Source organism: Podarcis tiliguerta (genome assembly GCF_965153285.1).
Source record: "Podarcis tiliguerta genome assembly, chromosome: 16".
NCBI classification, from domain to species: Eukaryota; Metazoa; Chordata; class Lepidosauria; order Squamata; family Lacertidae; genus Podarcis; species Podarcis tiliguerta.
The window spans coordinates 40,105,647-40,121,230 of NC_139549.1; the positions used below are offsets into that span (position 1 = coordinate 40,105,647).

General features: G+C 44.3%; 1 protein-coding gene across 1 annotated transcript in view; it reads right to left on the reverse strand.

The window, feature by feature from the left end:
• Positions 1-287: 287 nt before the first annotated feature.
• The window catches only part of LOC310667244 (uncharacterized protein), a 559,738-nt gene continuing 544,441 nt past the window's right edge, over positions 288-15,584 (reverse strand). The window contains exon 2 of the mRNA XM_083419083.1: positions 288-604. The gene's annotated coding sequence lies outside the window, so the exon portion shown is untranslated. The remainder of the gene's footprint in view (positions 605-15,584) is intronic.

The window sequence follows — 15,584 nt, forward strand, 5'->3', positions numbered from 1 at the left end:
GGTCGGGCATTGTTTTCTTTATCGGAGAAGACTGAGGCAAAGAAGGCATTGAGGAGTTCAGCCCTTTCTGTGTCCCCTGTTTGCATTTCACCATCTTCTCCTCTGAGTGACCCCACTGTTTCTTTGTTCTTCCTTTTGCTACGAACATACCCATAAAAGCCTTTTTTGTTGCTTTTAACCTCTCTAGCAAGCCTGAGTTCATTCTGTGCTTTAGCTTTTCTGACTTTGTGTCTACACGTGCTGGCTATTTGTTTGAATTCCTCTTTGGTGGTTTCCCCCCTTTTCCATTTTTTGTACACATCCTTTTTTAATCTTAACTCCGTTAAAAGTTCTTTAGATAGCCACCTTGGCTTCTTTAGGCACCTTCCATGTTTCCGTCTCATTGGTATTGCCTGAAGTTGTGCCTTTACTATCTCCCTCTTAACAAACTCCCAGCCATCATGAACTCCCTTTCCTTTTAGTATTACTGTCCATGGGATCTCACCCAGCACTTCCCTAAGTTTTATGAAGTCAGCTTTCTTAAAGTCAAGAAATTGAGTCCTAGTATGCTTGGCTGCTCCTTTCCGCTGTATAGTAAACTTCAGAAGAGCATGATCACTTGCGCCTAATGATCCTTCCACTTCTACCCCATTAACCAGGACATCGACATTGGTTAGGACCAGATCTAAAATGGCTGTTCCTCTTGTTGCTTCTTCCACTTTCTGGACAATAAAGTTGTCTGCAAGGCCAGTGAGGAATCTCTTTGACCTTATGCTCTTGGCTGAGTTTGACATCCAACATATATCTGGGTAATTGAAGTCTCCCATTACTACTATCTCCCTTCCTTTTGCATGCTTGGCCATCTGTTCCATGAAGGCATCATCTATGTCCTCCGTTTGGCTTGGGGATCTATAGTAAACTCCCACAATGAGGTCACTGTTATTCTTCTCTCCCTTAATTTTGACCCAAATGCTTTCACTTTGGCTTTGAGGTTCTAAATCTTGGATCTCTTCACAGGTATACACATCCCTGACATATAACGCCACTCCTCCTCCTTTCTTGTCTGGTCTGTTTCTCTGAAATAGATTGTATCCCTCCATTTTTACATTCCAATCGTGGGACTTATCCCACCAGGTTTCAGTGATGCCTATTATGTCATATTTAGTTTGCTGTACCAAGAGCTCAAGCTCATCTTGTTTATTTCCCATGCTTTGTGCATTAGTGTACAGACATTGAAGTCCATTAGCATGATATATAAGCCATAAGGTAAAGGTAAAGGGACCCCTGACCGTTAGGTCCAGTCACAGATGACTCAGGGGTTGTGGCGCTCATCTCGCTTTATTGGCCGAGGGAGCCGGCGTACAGCTTCTGGGTTATGTGGCCATCATGACTAAGCCGCTTCTGGCGAAACCATTAAGCATGGAAACGGCATTTACCTTCCAGCCAGAGTGGTACCTATTTATCTACTTGCACTTGATGTGCTTTCGACTGCTAGGTGGGCAGTATAAGCCGTATAAATTGCCATATAAGCAAGGCTGAATAATTGCATCAGAAATGGAAACGAGAGTGAAATTCCCGCAGTTCACACATTTCTCCGAGATCAGGAAATGGGAATATGAGCAGTATTCACCATCGTTGGGTGGGTGGGTGTTTTTTAAGTGTGCAAACATTGGTGAATAATTATGACATCTTCTGCATTGTTTTTGGCATTTACCTTCCACTGAACTAAATTGAAAATAACTACATAATCATGTAAGTTTCACCCATAGCAGGCAGCAAGATGAATAACAGCAGAACAGCATGAGCCAAACTGTAGTGGAATGGAAGCAGCGCTGATTGCAATGAACTCAGGAGAGGATGGAAATTCCTGCCTGCCTAACATCCTTAGAGCGAAACAATTAAAAACAAAAGTTGAAAAGAAGGGTGGAAGACGCGGATATCTGGGGCCCACTGCAAAATCCGCCAACACTCTTGCCCACATGTTTTCTTGTTCCGGTTTACATTTCTGAGCCACGTTGAAAGGTGGCCCTGCATAGAGTATCCAGACTGGATGTTATAAGAGGATGAATTTAGGTAAAACTCTCCTCCCCACTGTGGGCCAAGTGCTAGACTGAACTTTTGCAGACCTGAGGAAGAGAGCAAGCCTCTGAAATATGCTGCTGCAGAGGAAGGACTGCAGCTCAGTGGCAGCACAGCTGTTGGGCACGCAGTAGGTTCCCAGATGCATTTCCAGGTAAGGCTTGGGAAAGCTCTTGCCTGAAATCCTAGAGATCAGACAATACTGAGCTTGATGGACCAAATGTCTGACTCAGTATAAGGCAGTTTTCTGGATTCCATTAACTCCCCCCCCCCCCGCCCAAAGTGCACGCTCCTCCCTAAATTCCCCCCCAAGGGCAAAATGGGGACAGTGATAAACAGGGAGAATTGGGGTGTTCAATGGCCTAAACTCCTAGCAAGTACAGAACTTGGCATGAGGATGGAGCAAAGTGACTCGGAGGAAAGGATCCAATTTACCAAAGAGCTGATCGTGAGGCGATGTGGCATTGTCAAACTATGTTAGGTTGTTTCAAGGGGGACTCTTGGGAACGTCGAGATGCGTTAGCATTGAAATCATATCGGTTTCTCATCTGGCGCGGCTCCTCAGCCGGGTAATGGGAAGGGACTGTCAGGCGGGGAAGACAATACCCTACCTGTCTCAGGCAGAACAAACATCTAAACTATCAAAGCTGACTTTTCAAAGGGAGTCACTGCTGGCCATTTATACAGCTTTCTGTCGTTCTTTTGTTCAGCCAGAATAATGCAACTGTGATTTAACCTAAGCCAGGGCTGCAAACCCCTGTGCTTTTGGCTTCTACACAGGGAAGGAAAGATCAGTCAGTTTTGGTCTTCTCAGTTTCTCGTTTTCCTAGCCTTAAATTCAGAGGGGCACATTTTGATTGTTTTTGATTGTTTTTACATATGGAATTGATTTTAATTGTATTTGCTGTTGGATGTTATTACTGTGAAATCACTTTGAGATATTTAATGGGAAAGCATTTCATAAATGGAACCAAATAAATATACAAACAAATATTATTCCATCTCATGTTTCAACTGAGGCATAAGACATTTTATACTGTTGAATGATAAATAAAGCTATATCAGACAGAACAATAATTTGAATATCATCAAGTTAAACATTTCATTTATTTTTATAAATTATCCCACATATTTTTTTAAGGAACCTGAAGGCATTAAATACAGTAATAAAAACCAGAATAAAAACAGACATAATCCCTAAAAATCCTCAGTATATGTTCAAATTCATAAATTAACAGTTTCCAACCTGTTCACCAAATTCCACCTGTGCAAAAACAGCAGACCTGAACCAGTTCCATTAATTCCTTATTCACGTATGGAGAGAATGAAAGATCCTTTTAAAATAATGTTAAAACTTATACTTTAAAAATAAGGTTATTAATTACTTGTAGAGATTAGTCACCTTGAAATTAATTCCAGATTAATTCCATATGTGGATTTAAAAAGGAAGGGGGCCGCATGTTTCTTGGATGGAATTATTTTCCTTGACTGCTGATGAATTATGGAGCAGGAGACTGGAAAGCTATGAATAAAAATAAGACATACTAAGGAGCCTGTTAAAACCGCAACATTTACATGCATCAACACAGAATTAAAAAAGCGAAAGTTTCCAATGTCACTGATGAAAGAAAGAGCAAGATTACACTTCTGTACCCAGTACCTGAGAGTAAGGCCCACTGATCTCAGTGGGATTTACTTCTGAGTAGACATGTATATAGGATTGCTACACTGCAAGTACTGTACAGTAATGTCAAAATAAGAACAAGGGAACTATGATGTTGTACCATCTGGGACCACAAGATGGTGCTGTATTTTCTAAAAAAGAATTTGTACCTGTAGCAGTGTGCTTAAAAAAAATGAAAACAAATTAAAACTGGAGAAATAGAAAGCTTTAAGGGCATTTTTTTTAAAGGAAAAAAGTGTAACTCACTTGTGCAGGAATTGGTTGAGTGCACCAAGTTGGGATCATAACTCCCAACAGTTGCAGCCAATACCAAGCCGTCAAAGACTGTGCTATATATTTATGTTTGATGCATTACTTAGTGTAATATTATGCACTGCTCATCTGCCAAAGCACCCCATGGCAATTTACAATTAAAAAGCTGTAAGACAAAAAACTTTAAAAAAAAAACACAGAAGAAAAAAAAAACAGCCTTATAGCACACTTTGCTATTCTTAAATACTTGTGTGTGTGTACAGTGCTATTTTTCTAGAAAAAGAGGTGCCAGAATTCACCATGAACACCACCCTCATTCTCTTAGAATGGCAACGGTGCCCACCTGAGGGATGCCAGAACTGTGTTCTGCCCGAGAATATAATTGGAACTGCAGGGCTCAAGAGAGGCACATTTTGTTCTCTGCTATCTGTCCAGCTAATCCACTGGGTGGGCAGCTGCCTCCTAGAAAGAACATCCTGGCAAAATGGGAGACCAGCCTGGCTCCATCCATCAGCCCGTGAAGCAACAGCTGCTCTACTGTGTGCTTTCCTCTTCCCTCCTCTTCCCACCTTCCTCATATATCATATATCATGTATGATGATGATGATGATGATAGATACTTGTGCAACTCTTTGGTGGGGTAGATCCTTTATAAGTGAACCATCACTGTCGTCGTCATCTAGTGCTTAGGAAAACATTGTATACTAGTTGTTTATGGTTGTTTTTAAGTGGTAAATTTTATTGAAAGCTTGGTACAGACTAAAAGGTGGTGTGATATAACTTCAAAACACATAATTTAAAATGTGATAATTGCTCTGGAAAGTTTGCAAAGATTACCTGGTGTGATGACAGCTGAGCTGGAAATAAAAAATGGAAGGTGTGGCTTTTGAAACCCACCTTTATGTCTTAAAAAAAAAAATTCTTAGGTTACAAAAGTATGTGCATTGTCTCTCTTTTCAGGTTGTAGAGTCTTTTCTGCAGATCAGTTACATTTGATGTGAAGCATTCACATCCCAACTTCTGTTTTCTCATGGGCTCTTCCAGACTGGTGTTTTATTGTGGGTTCGTCCTGCAACAGGTTCTTGACGCAGTCATCATGCATCAGTGGGAGGTGTCTTCTGCTTTAGTTTGCTCTGCAGTGCTTCTCCAATGCTGCCACTTTAATGCAATTTGGAGGGACTATACCACAGCAAAATACGTGGCACAAAAAGTTATGGGATCTCAGCAGGACATGATGCAGTGACTGTAAATGAAGCAGTGTGGCTGCCCTAAAACTTTTGTGGAGTTGAGCTGCATTGAAAGCAGGATTGCTTACGATAGCTCCAGTAGCATCACAAATTCACAATAAAAAGGATGGGGCCTGTGAGACTTTGCATCCCCCTCCTTGAGGCAACAATCCCGTCCCACATTCAGTGCCCAGCCACCAGAAACAGCCTTCTTTCCCTCCTGTGCTGCCTATTATTGTGTGGCCCAATTACCAGCTAATCATAAAGCTGCCTGTTTTAATTTACTCAGCCTCTCAGTTTCTCGACATGCTGAGCCAGTTCCTTTATTTATTTAGTTTTGTGGTGGCGGCAGGGAGCGGAGAGGGAGCCATTGTACCATTGCCTTTTGGATATTAAAATGCAGGCAGCTCTCAAGGCCAAGGGCACGGCCTCCTCCTGCCCAGTCTGTGGCCAAAGAGTTCTTTTCTTTTCCCAGTCAAACAAAGCTTCTCCTGCTCCAGAGCGTTGCAAAGACAAGCCTGGGTTTCCCACTGACTGGTGAAGCAGCCCATCAAAGACAGACGTGGCATCGCAGGCTGAGCAAGCATTCACTTGCCTCCCAACACTGCTCCAGATGTTCAGAACACTCACATCTATTTTTCTGTCTGGATACAGGAAATGTTTCCATCTCTCTTGGATGTGAACACTCAACTTGATGAGTTGAGAAACACATGTCTGGGCTGTTCCACTTCAGTCTGCAAGTGTTGACTCACCTGACAGAAGGTTCCTCCTCACGTTCTGGCACATAGACAGCTAGCGCGTCAGGGAGGAGGGCTCAGTGGGTGACTCTGAGTCCTACTGCTTACATGGTGAGCATTTACTGCAGAATGTTCACTCGCTATTTACAGTGCCCCTTTAACAGTTTCTTTTAACACATTTTCAGTGTCCAATTTCTACCCCACCCACCACACTCAGAAAATCCAAGTTTATTTTTTAACACAACAAAAGAGCTGTACAATTTCCTCAGATGTAGATAACGCTATTGCAAAGTTATTCTGGTTGGTTTCAGACTGTATAGATTGATTTAGGGCAGGGTTGACCAAACTTGGGTCTCCAGCTATTGTTGGACTACAACTCCCATCATCCCTAGCTAGCAGGACCAGTGGTCAGGGATGATGGGAACTGTAGTCCAAAAACTGCTGGAGACCCATGGGAAACCCTGCTTCAGGCATTTCCTAGATTGCTGTAGCAATTTCCTTCTCTATGGCCCATCTCTAGGAATTAACTCTGTTGGTTTAAAGTTTAAACCTCCCCTTTCCAAAGAGCACATACCATCCAACATTTCTTCGATGAAAACAGGGAATTCCTATTATTATTATTATTATTATTATTATTATTATTATTATTATTATTATAACCCACCCATCTGATTTGATTGCCCCAGCAACTCTGGGCGGCTTCCAGCATATAGAAAAAACATAATAAAACATTAAGCATTAAAAAAAACCTTCCCTATTATACAGGGCTGCCTTCAGATGTCTTCTAAAGGTTGTATAGTAACTTATTTCCTTGGCTCAGAGATCACATAACTGCATATCCTGCAACCTTTCTCCGATGGAAATAGGGAAGTCCTAAGGAAAAGTGGGACATTTAAGGATCAAATCAGAAACTGGGATGGCTTCTGTAAATCTGGGGCTGTCCCTGGAAAATAGGGACACTAGGAGGCTCTGATAGCATTGCCTTGACATCTGTTTCTCCCCCCACCCTCCCCCCACCATTCCAAAATTCCAGCAGGGAGTGGGGAAATCACAACTGGCAGTGCAGGGAGTGGAGAGGGCATGCTTAACACCCGTTCCCCATACACACCAGAAGAGCTTGGGGAAAGGAGGACTGGCCACATAATGTGAGAAGTCTGGAAGGAGAGTTGCTGTTTGCATCCATTTTAAAACAGAACAATGATGGTTGCTGAAGCTGAACTGCCCATGTCCAGAAACACTCCTAGTATTATGGGAGAGGGAGAAAAAGTCATCTCTAGCCAGGTTCCCCCCACATGCATCATTTTATATGCCTCTGCCGTGTTCCTCCATAACCTCCTCCCGGACCTGGTCCTTCTAAACCAGGAATGGACAACCAGTCTAGATGTCGTTGGGCCATGACTGCCACCATCGCTGGCTACTGGCCATGCTGGCTGGAGCTGCCGGGATTTGGAATTCCAGTGAGCCAGAGGACCATCTAATCTGATCCACAGCAATGCAGGAATATGCAGCTGGCCCATGCTGGGACCAAACCCACGTATTTAGCATCTCAGCACCAGGCTCTAACCAACTGAGCCACCTTCAGGCCATCTAGAAAGAGGAACATGGTTTTGACAGCCCTGCTCTGAACAAAAAAGTCTGAAATTCATTGGCCTCCCGAACCCCTTGATCACCTGAGTTGCCCTTTTCTTCCTTGGAACAAATACTTGTGGGGAAGGCCATTGGATTTTCTTCTTTGCATCTTTCCTTTTGGGAAAGATGGAGGGCAGAAGGAGAAGGGGACAACGGAGGACGAGATGGTGCGACAGTGTTCTCCAAGCTACCAGCATGAGTTTGACCAAACTGCGGGAGGCAGTGGAAGACAGGAGTGCCTGGCGTGCTCTGGTCCAGGGGGTCACGAAGAGGCGGACACCACTAAACAACAATAAATCTTTCCTTTTTTGTATATGTCAGTCTTGTTGACTTTGGCTACTTCTTGGGGTGTGTGTGTGTGTGTGTGTGTGTGTGTGTGAGAGAGAGAGAGAGAGAGAGAGAGAAGAAGGGAGAGGAGAAGAACTTAATATTTAATATGTATAAGATGCACATTGTCTGCTTCTATTGCATCCAACAGAATATACCCTTGGGGGGAATTTAATGCTGGCAAAGGAATAAAAGATTATTTTCTTTAAAAAACAACAACACCAGGCACAGAGGAGAGTGCTTGGTGATTAGATGTCTTTATCCGTCATGTATTTGTTTCCTGAGGCAGCAGAAGATTAATTGTTTGGGTATCTTTGCCACATGTGGAAAAACATCCCAGGGAAAGGCTAAATGGGAAGGCTTTGCCGCTGTGGTTTCTTTAAAAGCGACAGAGCAAAAATCCAACCAGAACTTCAGAAGCAGTGTTTTATATACCCTGGGAAGACATGAGCTAAAGCAAAAGGCAATTGGTGATACAGGCGATATCCACAGCATGCATTTAAAGCGCATGGCTCTCCCTAAAGAATCCTGGGAGCTGTCATTTGTGAAGGGTGCTGGGAATCATAGCTCCATGGGGGTAAAACTACTAGGACCTTCTGCAGGTAAAGCAGGTGTTCTAACCATGGTGCTACGATCCCTTCCCAGACAGCAAGGTTAACTTGTTCATTTAAATAGCCTACGTTTCAGCAGGAATGCTTGCATGTTTTCTGTTCAGTGTTAGTTTTATGGAGTTACGGATCTCTCTCTCTCTCTCTCTTTAAGGTTGGCTAATAATTAACTTTGCGCTGGTGTGAGAAGCCAGCTGCAAAAGCAGTGCAGCAAATTAAGGTAAACAAAGTTGTCGTGTTTTCCAGCTGGATGAAACATTCTTTTGTTCTGTGCAGCCAGGTTCTCAATGTGCCCCCAGTGGAACCAGGCGTGGCAGACTCTGGTGTGACGGAATGTTCATAAATCAGCGAGAATTAGAATGGTACCTTCTGCCACAAGTTTCCTCTGCAATCTTTTGGTGGAATCGTAAAAAGAGAGAGAGAGAGAGAGAAAAATGGGGGGGTTTACATCCTGATGTGGCTGTAGCAGCCACATAAGAGTTATGCCAGCTCCCAACATCTCATCAGCAGTGCAGGGTCAGGCTGTGTAGTGCCCTGCAGATGTTTTGGCCTTGCAAAGTGGATCCCCCCAGGGGCCCCATCTACCAATATAGGTGTCAACTGACCATGGACCAGCAAAAAGAGCTCTGCTCAAGGACACCATAGAGGCCACAAAGTACGCCCCCAGTGGGTGCAGTTATGCACCATGACTCACTGGGCCATCTTAGTCAGTTCCTCATCCCTGCAGGGGGGGGGTCGATACCATTAGCCCAAAGTGGCCTGATCATGACAACAGTCACAGAAACCCATCTGTCCCTTTTCCAGACCACCTACCTCACCACCATAGGTAAAAACCAAATTGAGGGTGTGTCTGTTGAGACAGTCATATGGCCCAGCCCAGCATAGTCATTCATCTAGCTGGATGGCACCATTTTGGGGGAAGACTCAATGACTATTTCCCTGAGGCTGTGGCTCTTTGCTTTTTACTGTTTTTTTAAAAAACCCAGAATGTTGTCCCACCCATCCATAAATTTCTTTTTGCTGATTAAAAACAACTGCTGGAATCTTAACAACATTCATTAATTAGCAAGTTAATGAAGCAGCTCCTTATATCTGGGACCCCCTCAGAAAAGACCACTAGGTCTGGGAACAAACCTTGGAGCTGGTAACTTCAACTAGACGCAGGTGATCCTTCTTGAATAAGACTTAGTAATAGCAGTAGTATAGTCAAGGACAGTTCTCTCTGAAGTGCATTTTGAGACAAGTTCCACTTTTGGCACACTATTGCAATTTGGATTTAATTAATCCCATTTATGTTTGCAAATGGTGTGATGCATTATTTTCCCAGACTGCTTTCCCATTTCCTTATTTCCTGGCCCACTGCCTGTCCACACTTGTGGAAGTGCTGGGAAGGGATGGGGCAGAGGAGAGGAAAGGGGCAGTGGCGGAATAGGAATAAGAAAGCAGTAACAATAGCAAAGATCTTTCTTGCCGTGGATCCCGGCATGCCCACGAAAGGTGTGCACCTTGAGAACTTGAGGCCCTCTAGATGCTGCTAGACTCCCACCAGCCCCAGCCAGCATGGTCAACGGTCAGGCATGGCAAGCAGCATAAGAGGGATGACAGGCAGGGATGTGATGCTGGAGTCGCATCAGTTGCTGCTCTGAGGAGTTTCCAGCAACTCAGTGAGGGGACGCAGGCATTGCTCTGTCATTTTAGGCATTATGCTTTCTTTGCATGCATTAGAATTTGTAGCCTTAACCCATTAGGGTGTTCATTGTCTCTGAATCCTAACAAGAGCCATTGCCTCCCAACAACACAGTTCGCCATATTTCCACATCAGCTTGTGGAAGATCCTCATGAAATTCATCAGCATTTTAGTATCTGCAATTTTGCCTAATATACACATTTTTTGCAAAGCAGTTTCCCCATGTTTTCCTCTGTAAAAAGCAAGTAAACAAAGGCTGGCTATTTTATTGCACAGTAAGTGTCCAGCATGGAAGAAGCTTTATTGCCACCTTCTGCGGGGTTGTTACCTCACCACTTTTTTTGCTACTTTCTTTCAGAAATAATTCATTTGCAAATAATACAGAATTGAGTACTAAACGGCCTGTGGGAGCATCTCCACCCCCATTGCTCAGCTGAGGTCCACCTCCGAGGGCCTTCTAGTGGTTGCCTAACTGTGACAAGTGAAGTTATAGGGAACCAGGAAGAGGGCCTTCTCGGTGCTGGCACCCTCCCTGTGAAATGCCCTCTTATCAGATGTCAAGGAGATAAACAACTACACAACTTTCTAAAGACATTTGAATAGAAGTTTTTTAATGTTTGAGGTGTTTTTATTATGTTGGAAACCTCCCAAAGTGGCTGGGGCAACCCAGTCAGATGGGTGGGGGTATAAGTAATAAATTATTATTATTATTGCACTATATTCCACTATGCTTCCAGAAGTAGCTTTTACACAGTGTGAAAGTATGATGCAGCAGCAAGAAAAGCTAATGCTATTCTAGACTGCATCAATGAAGTTTAGTGTCCAGATCAAGGGAAGTAATGTTGTTGTTTAGTCGTTTAGTCGTGTCCGACTCTTTGTGACCCCGTGGACCAGAGCACACCAGGCACTCCTGTCTTCCACTGCCTCCCGCAGTTTGGTCAGATTCATGTTTGTAGCTTCGAGAACACTGTCTAACCATCTCGTCCTCTGTCGTCCCCTTCTCCTTGTGCCCTCCATCTTTCCTAACATCAGGGTCTTTTCCAGGGAGTTTTCTCTTCTCATGAGGTGGCCAAAGTATTGGAGCCTCAGCTTCACGATCTGTCCTTCCAGAGAGCACTCAGAGCTGATTTCCTTAAGAATGGATGCGTTTGATCTTCTTGCAGTCCATGGGACTCTCAAGAGTCTCCTCCAGCACCATAATTCAAAAGCATCAATTAAGTAATAGTCCTGCTCTATTCTGCCTTGGTCAGACCCCACCTGGAGTGCTGTGTCCAGTTCTGCCCACCACAATTTAAGAAGGCTATTGACAAGCTGGAATGTGTGTAGAGGAGGGCAACAAGCCTTATGGGTAATGGTTGAAGGAGCTGGGTATGTCTAGGGTTGCCATATTTTGAAGAGCAAACAAGAGGGCCCTATGGCAACTCTCATTTTAAATACCCCTACTATATGTAGGCTATAGAAGCTGGGATAAATTGCTCAGGGGGGCAGGAGAAGAGGAAAGCAAGTTTTCAACCACCAGTTATGTCTATGTTTCATCCAGGAAGTATAGCCAGAGTTTTCAAAAGCAGTTTTCAATCAATGTGCCATTCAAAGCAAATAAGTGAAATTTGTCCCAGATGCAAACACACTAAAACAACAACCCCAAAACCATTACTCAAGGCAACACAACCAACATTGGTCTCTCCTGAAAACATCCCATTTTACCATCAAGGTACAACAATGACTCCAAGGACATGAACCCATGTTGGATGCTAACACATGTACAATGCATTTCTGCAGCCAAGCTACACCTGCATTTGATACTACATACCCAAAAATACCCTCCCTTGAGCTTGGATCCAGTAAAAATAAGACCATATACTAACAGCTGATAAGCAGACAATGTCTTTTTAAAATATCAACTCAATAAACATTTGGTTCTTTTGCCATTCAGAGAGCTACAAGACCCAGCAAACAGTTCAGAGCACAAACTATGCTGGAATTAAAGTTATACAGAGAATTTCTTAAAAATCAAATAATTATAATTACTTTAAAAATCCCTTCCTTTGCATGTAAACTGGAGGACTGCAACCATTTCCCTTTGAAACACAAACAAACAATTTTGTTTAAAAAATGGAGAAAACTAAAAGAAAGCTATTAACATTTTACTGGAAATCTCCAAGCATTTGGGGTGTGCGTGGAGGCAAAGGCTTTCTTTAATAATAATTCTTATTAAAGATTTTCCTTGCTTACAAAAGCACATGCATTGCCTCTTTCTTCAGGTTGTGTTTTCTACAGATCAGTTACATTTGTTGTGAGACGGTGTTATATGCAGTATAGGGTTGGAAAGAAAAGAGAGGGGTTTGTGTCAGCGTCACTTGGGGGGGCACTCTTTCTATTCGCTTGTTATGTTTCCTTGGTGGTGAGAGAGGTTGGGGTGGCCTAGGGTGTGGTTGATTGTCTTTGCATGGCTACAGTGGGATTTGCTTGTTTGTGTGTGGGGGGGGTGTTATTGGGTTAAGTTAGCCATATTGAATCATATGCTGTCGGTGGGTTCATGTTGTTGTCTTGTTGGGCTGTGTATGGGATAAAGGGGAGCCATACCAAAATGAAGGTGTCCTCTTCTATTTCTCCCTGTGTCAGCTTCAGTCTATTGGTTAGCTTTTCTAGTAAGGCTGTTTCCCATACTACTTGATACCATTGGTCCATGTTTATTATTGACTGCTCCCACCAGTGTCTGGCTATGATGTTTCTGGCTGCGGAGAATAGGTGGGTTATGAGGTCTTTATAGTTCTGGGGTGCCTGTTTAGTTATTTTGCTTATTTCTTGTATTACTGTTGTCCGGAAGAGTTGGGTTTTGGGACATTCCCACCACATGTGCAGCCACTCCAGCATTTTGGTGAGGTTCCTGGGTGTATCAGCGCCATTTTCTGTGGTGTTAGGGACCATCTGTAAGTGAGTTTCAGAGTGAGTTCTTAAATTTAAAATTCAGGTCCCTACTGAGTATTATGGCTACTCCATGAGCCTTTCCTGAGCCAGGTGCAACCCATTGTTGATTGAGGCAGAGTTTGCTTCCTTTGGATGGATTATATATTTCCTGTAGGAAGGCTATGTGTGGTTTCATGGTGTTTACATATGAGGTGATGTGTTTTCTTTGAGAGCCAGTGTGGTGTGGTGGTTAGGAGTGGTAGTCTCGTAATCTGGTGAACCGGGTTTGCGTCTCCGCTCCTCCACATGCAGCTGCTGGGTGACTTTGGGCTAGTCACGCTTCTCTGAAGCCTCTCAGCCCCACTCACCTCACAGAATGTTTGTTGTGGGGGAGGAAGGGAAAGGAGAATGTTAGCCGCTTTGAGACTCCTTCGGGTAGTGAGAAAGCGGGATATCAAATCCAAACTCTTCTTCTTCTCTTCTTTAATAGGGTTTCCCAACCCCCTCATGTTTAGTATAATTGCTTTTAAGCTAGTCATTCTGCATGTCTACTTTATAGGATGATTCCCTGCCAACCTGTCTGGGTTGTCCTGTGTCTCTCACCTTATATTGTCTATTGAACCAAGTGTGTTGCACTGACCTAAACTGTGATGGATGGGAGAAGAGGGAGATTCGAGACAGTTCTGCTGGAGAGTGGGGGGTGGATTACAGAAAGTAGCCTATATGTAGTTATATAGGTGATTGTTTGGGGTATTTTGGACTAGTAGGCTTCCAACCAGTTGGCCCTAGGTCTCAGCTAGCGTGGAGGGCCTTGTTTAGGAAAGGCCTTCCCCCCCTTTTGCTTGCAATAGGGAAGGGTCAGTGAGATGGTATCAAGTGCTGTTATGGCACTTGTGTTGGGTATGAGTACAAGGTTTATAAACAATAATGTTACCAACATTGTTTGTTGGGATGTTAGGGTGGGAAAATGGTACTGGAACACTCTGGTGCCACCATTATGTTAGTTGTGTGTCAGATTGTAGTCTGTTTATTGGCTGTTTTATTGAGATTGGGGAGTATTGTTTTCGTTATATGAGTTTTCCTTTTTTCTATTTTCCCTTTTTTCACCTGCGTGTTTTGTTTCTAACATTGATATGTATTGGGGGAGGGCAGAGGCAAGTTCTCTTTTTATTTGTGTGCTTATTTTTGTGCTATGAGTAGAATCAGTGGGGCAGTGAGTGAGGCGGGGGGTGATGGGTTGTGTTGGTGGGGTGAGGGGAATGGAGAGAAAGAAAGAGTGTCTCCCTGACTCTCCCAGTCACCTCCTCCCGTTCTCCGCTGGCATGGCAGTGGCAGCAGCAGCAGTGGCACATTGGTGCACAGCTGGGGGTGGGCAGCTCCACTTCATTATTGTTTATCTCTGGAAGCTGCCAGGCCCCAAGCTTCATTGGGGTGCTCTTGGTCCCGGTAGGATCAAGATAGTCTGGGGGAGGGGTAGGTTCTGCATGGCCTCTTTGCTTGTCACTTTGGGCTCCCCAGGCTCCCCTTTGATCATGGTGGTGGTCCGGGGACTCGCCAAGCAGCTCCAAGGAGTTTGGTGCGTTCATGGCACTCGCCATCTTGCCTCATCAGAAGTCCCCGAGGTAAAGGCTTTTAAAATCTTTTTTCTTCCTTTTAAATGAGGAAAGGAACCCCATCAAGGCATGTGCATTAAATCCTGGAGTTTCCAGCACAAACAGAAGGTCAGTCATGCTGCCTCAGAAGCCAAGAAGACAAAAAAGGCCCTAGGGCCAATTCTCTCTTTTGCTCCACAGCCAGCTCAAGGAGGGAGAAGGCAGGTGAGCTGAATCTGCCCAAATAAAAACAAGAGGCTAATTGCATCAAAAAGCAGTTTGCGCCTCCCAGTATGTTGCTCACTGGGGGAGACTCAGACGGAGGTGAAGCCCTGGCAAGGGAGGTAGGAAGGGGAGGAAAGAGGGAATGAGGCAGAAAAGGGGGGTGAGAGAAAAGAGGGATTGGGAACAGCTGACCTCTCCAGCACAGCCCTCCCTGAGCTCCATGAGAGGCCAGGCGGTGGGGCGGGATGCTGAGGGGAGAGACCTCGTGTTCATCCAATTAATTTGAAGAGAGGGCTGATGGACATGGCCGCCACCCAACCGGGCCTGCCAAGCCACTTGAAAAGCAGGCCCTGAAGCGAATCAAGTTGGCAGGTGGGAGACACCAGATCCCATGGTGATGGAGGGCGGGACATAGGTAGGTGAGGGAGGCCCTTGAGCCAATGAGCGCCGCAGTACTGCTGAATGACAGGAGGCATGCCCAATAGAGTTATATCTAAGGTGGGATCAAGGGTAGCAAACAAAAATTTGGCATATTTAACAAATCCCCCCAGACTGGCATTTTACCCTTGAAAAGGAGGACATTTCCAGGGGAAAGAGGACCTATGGCAACCCTAGTATTTTTAGCATGAAAAAGAGAAGACTGAGAGAAGAT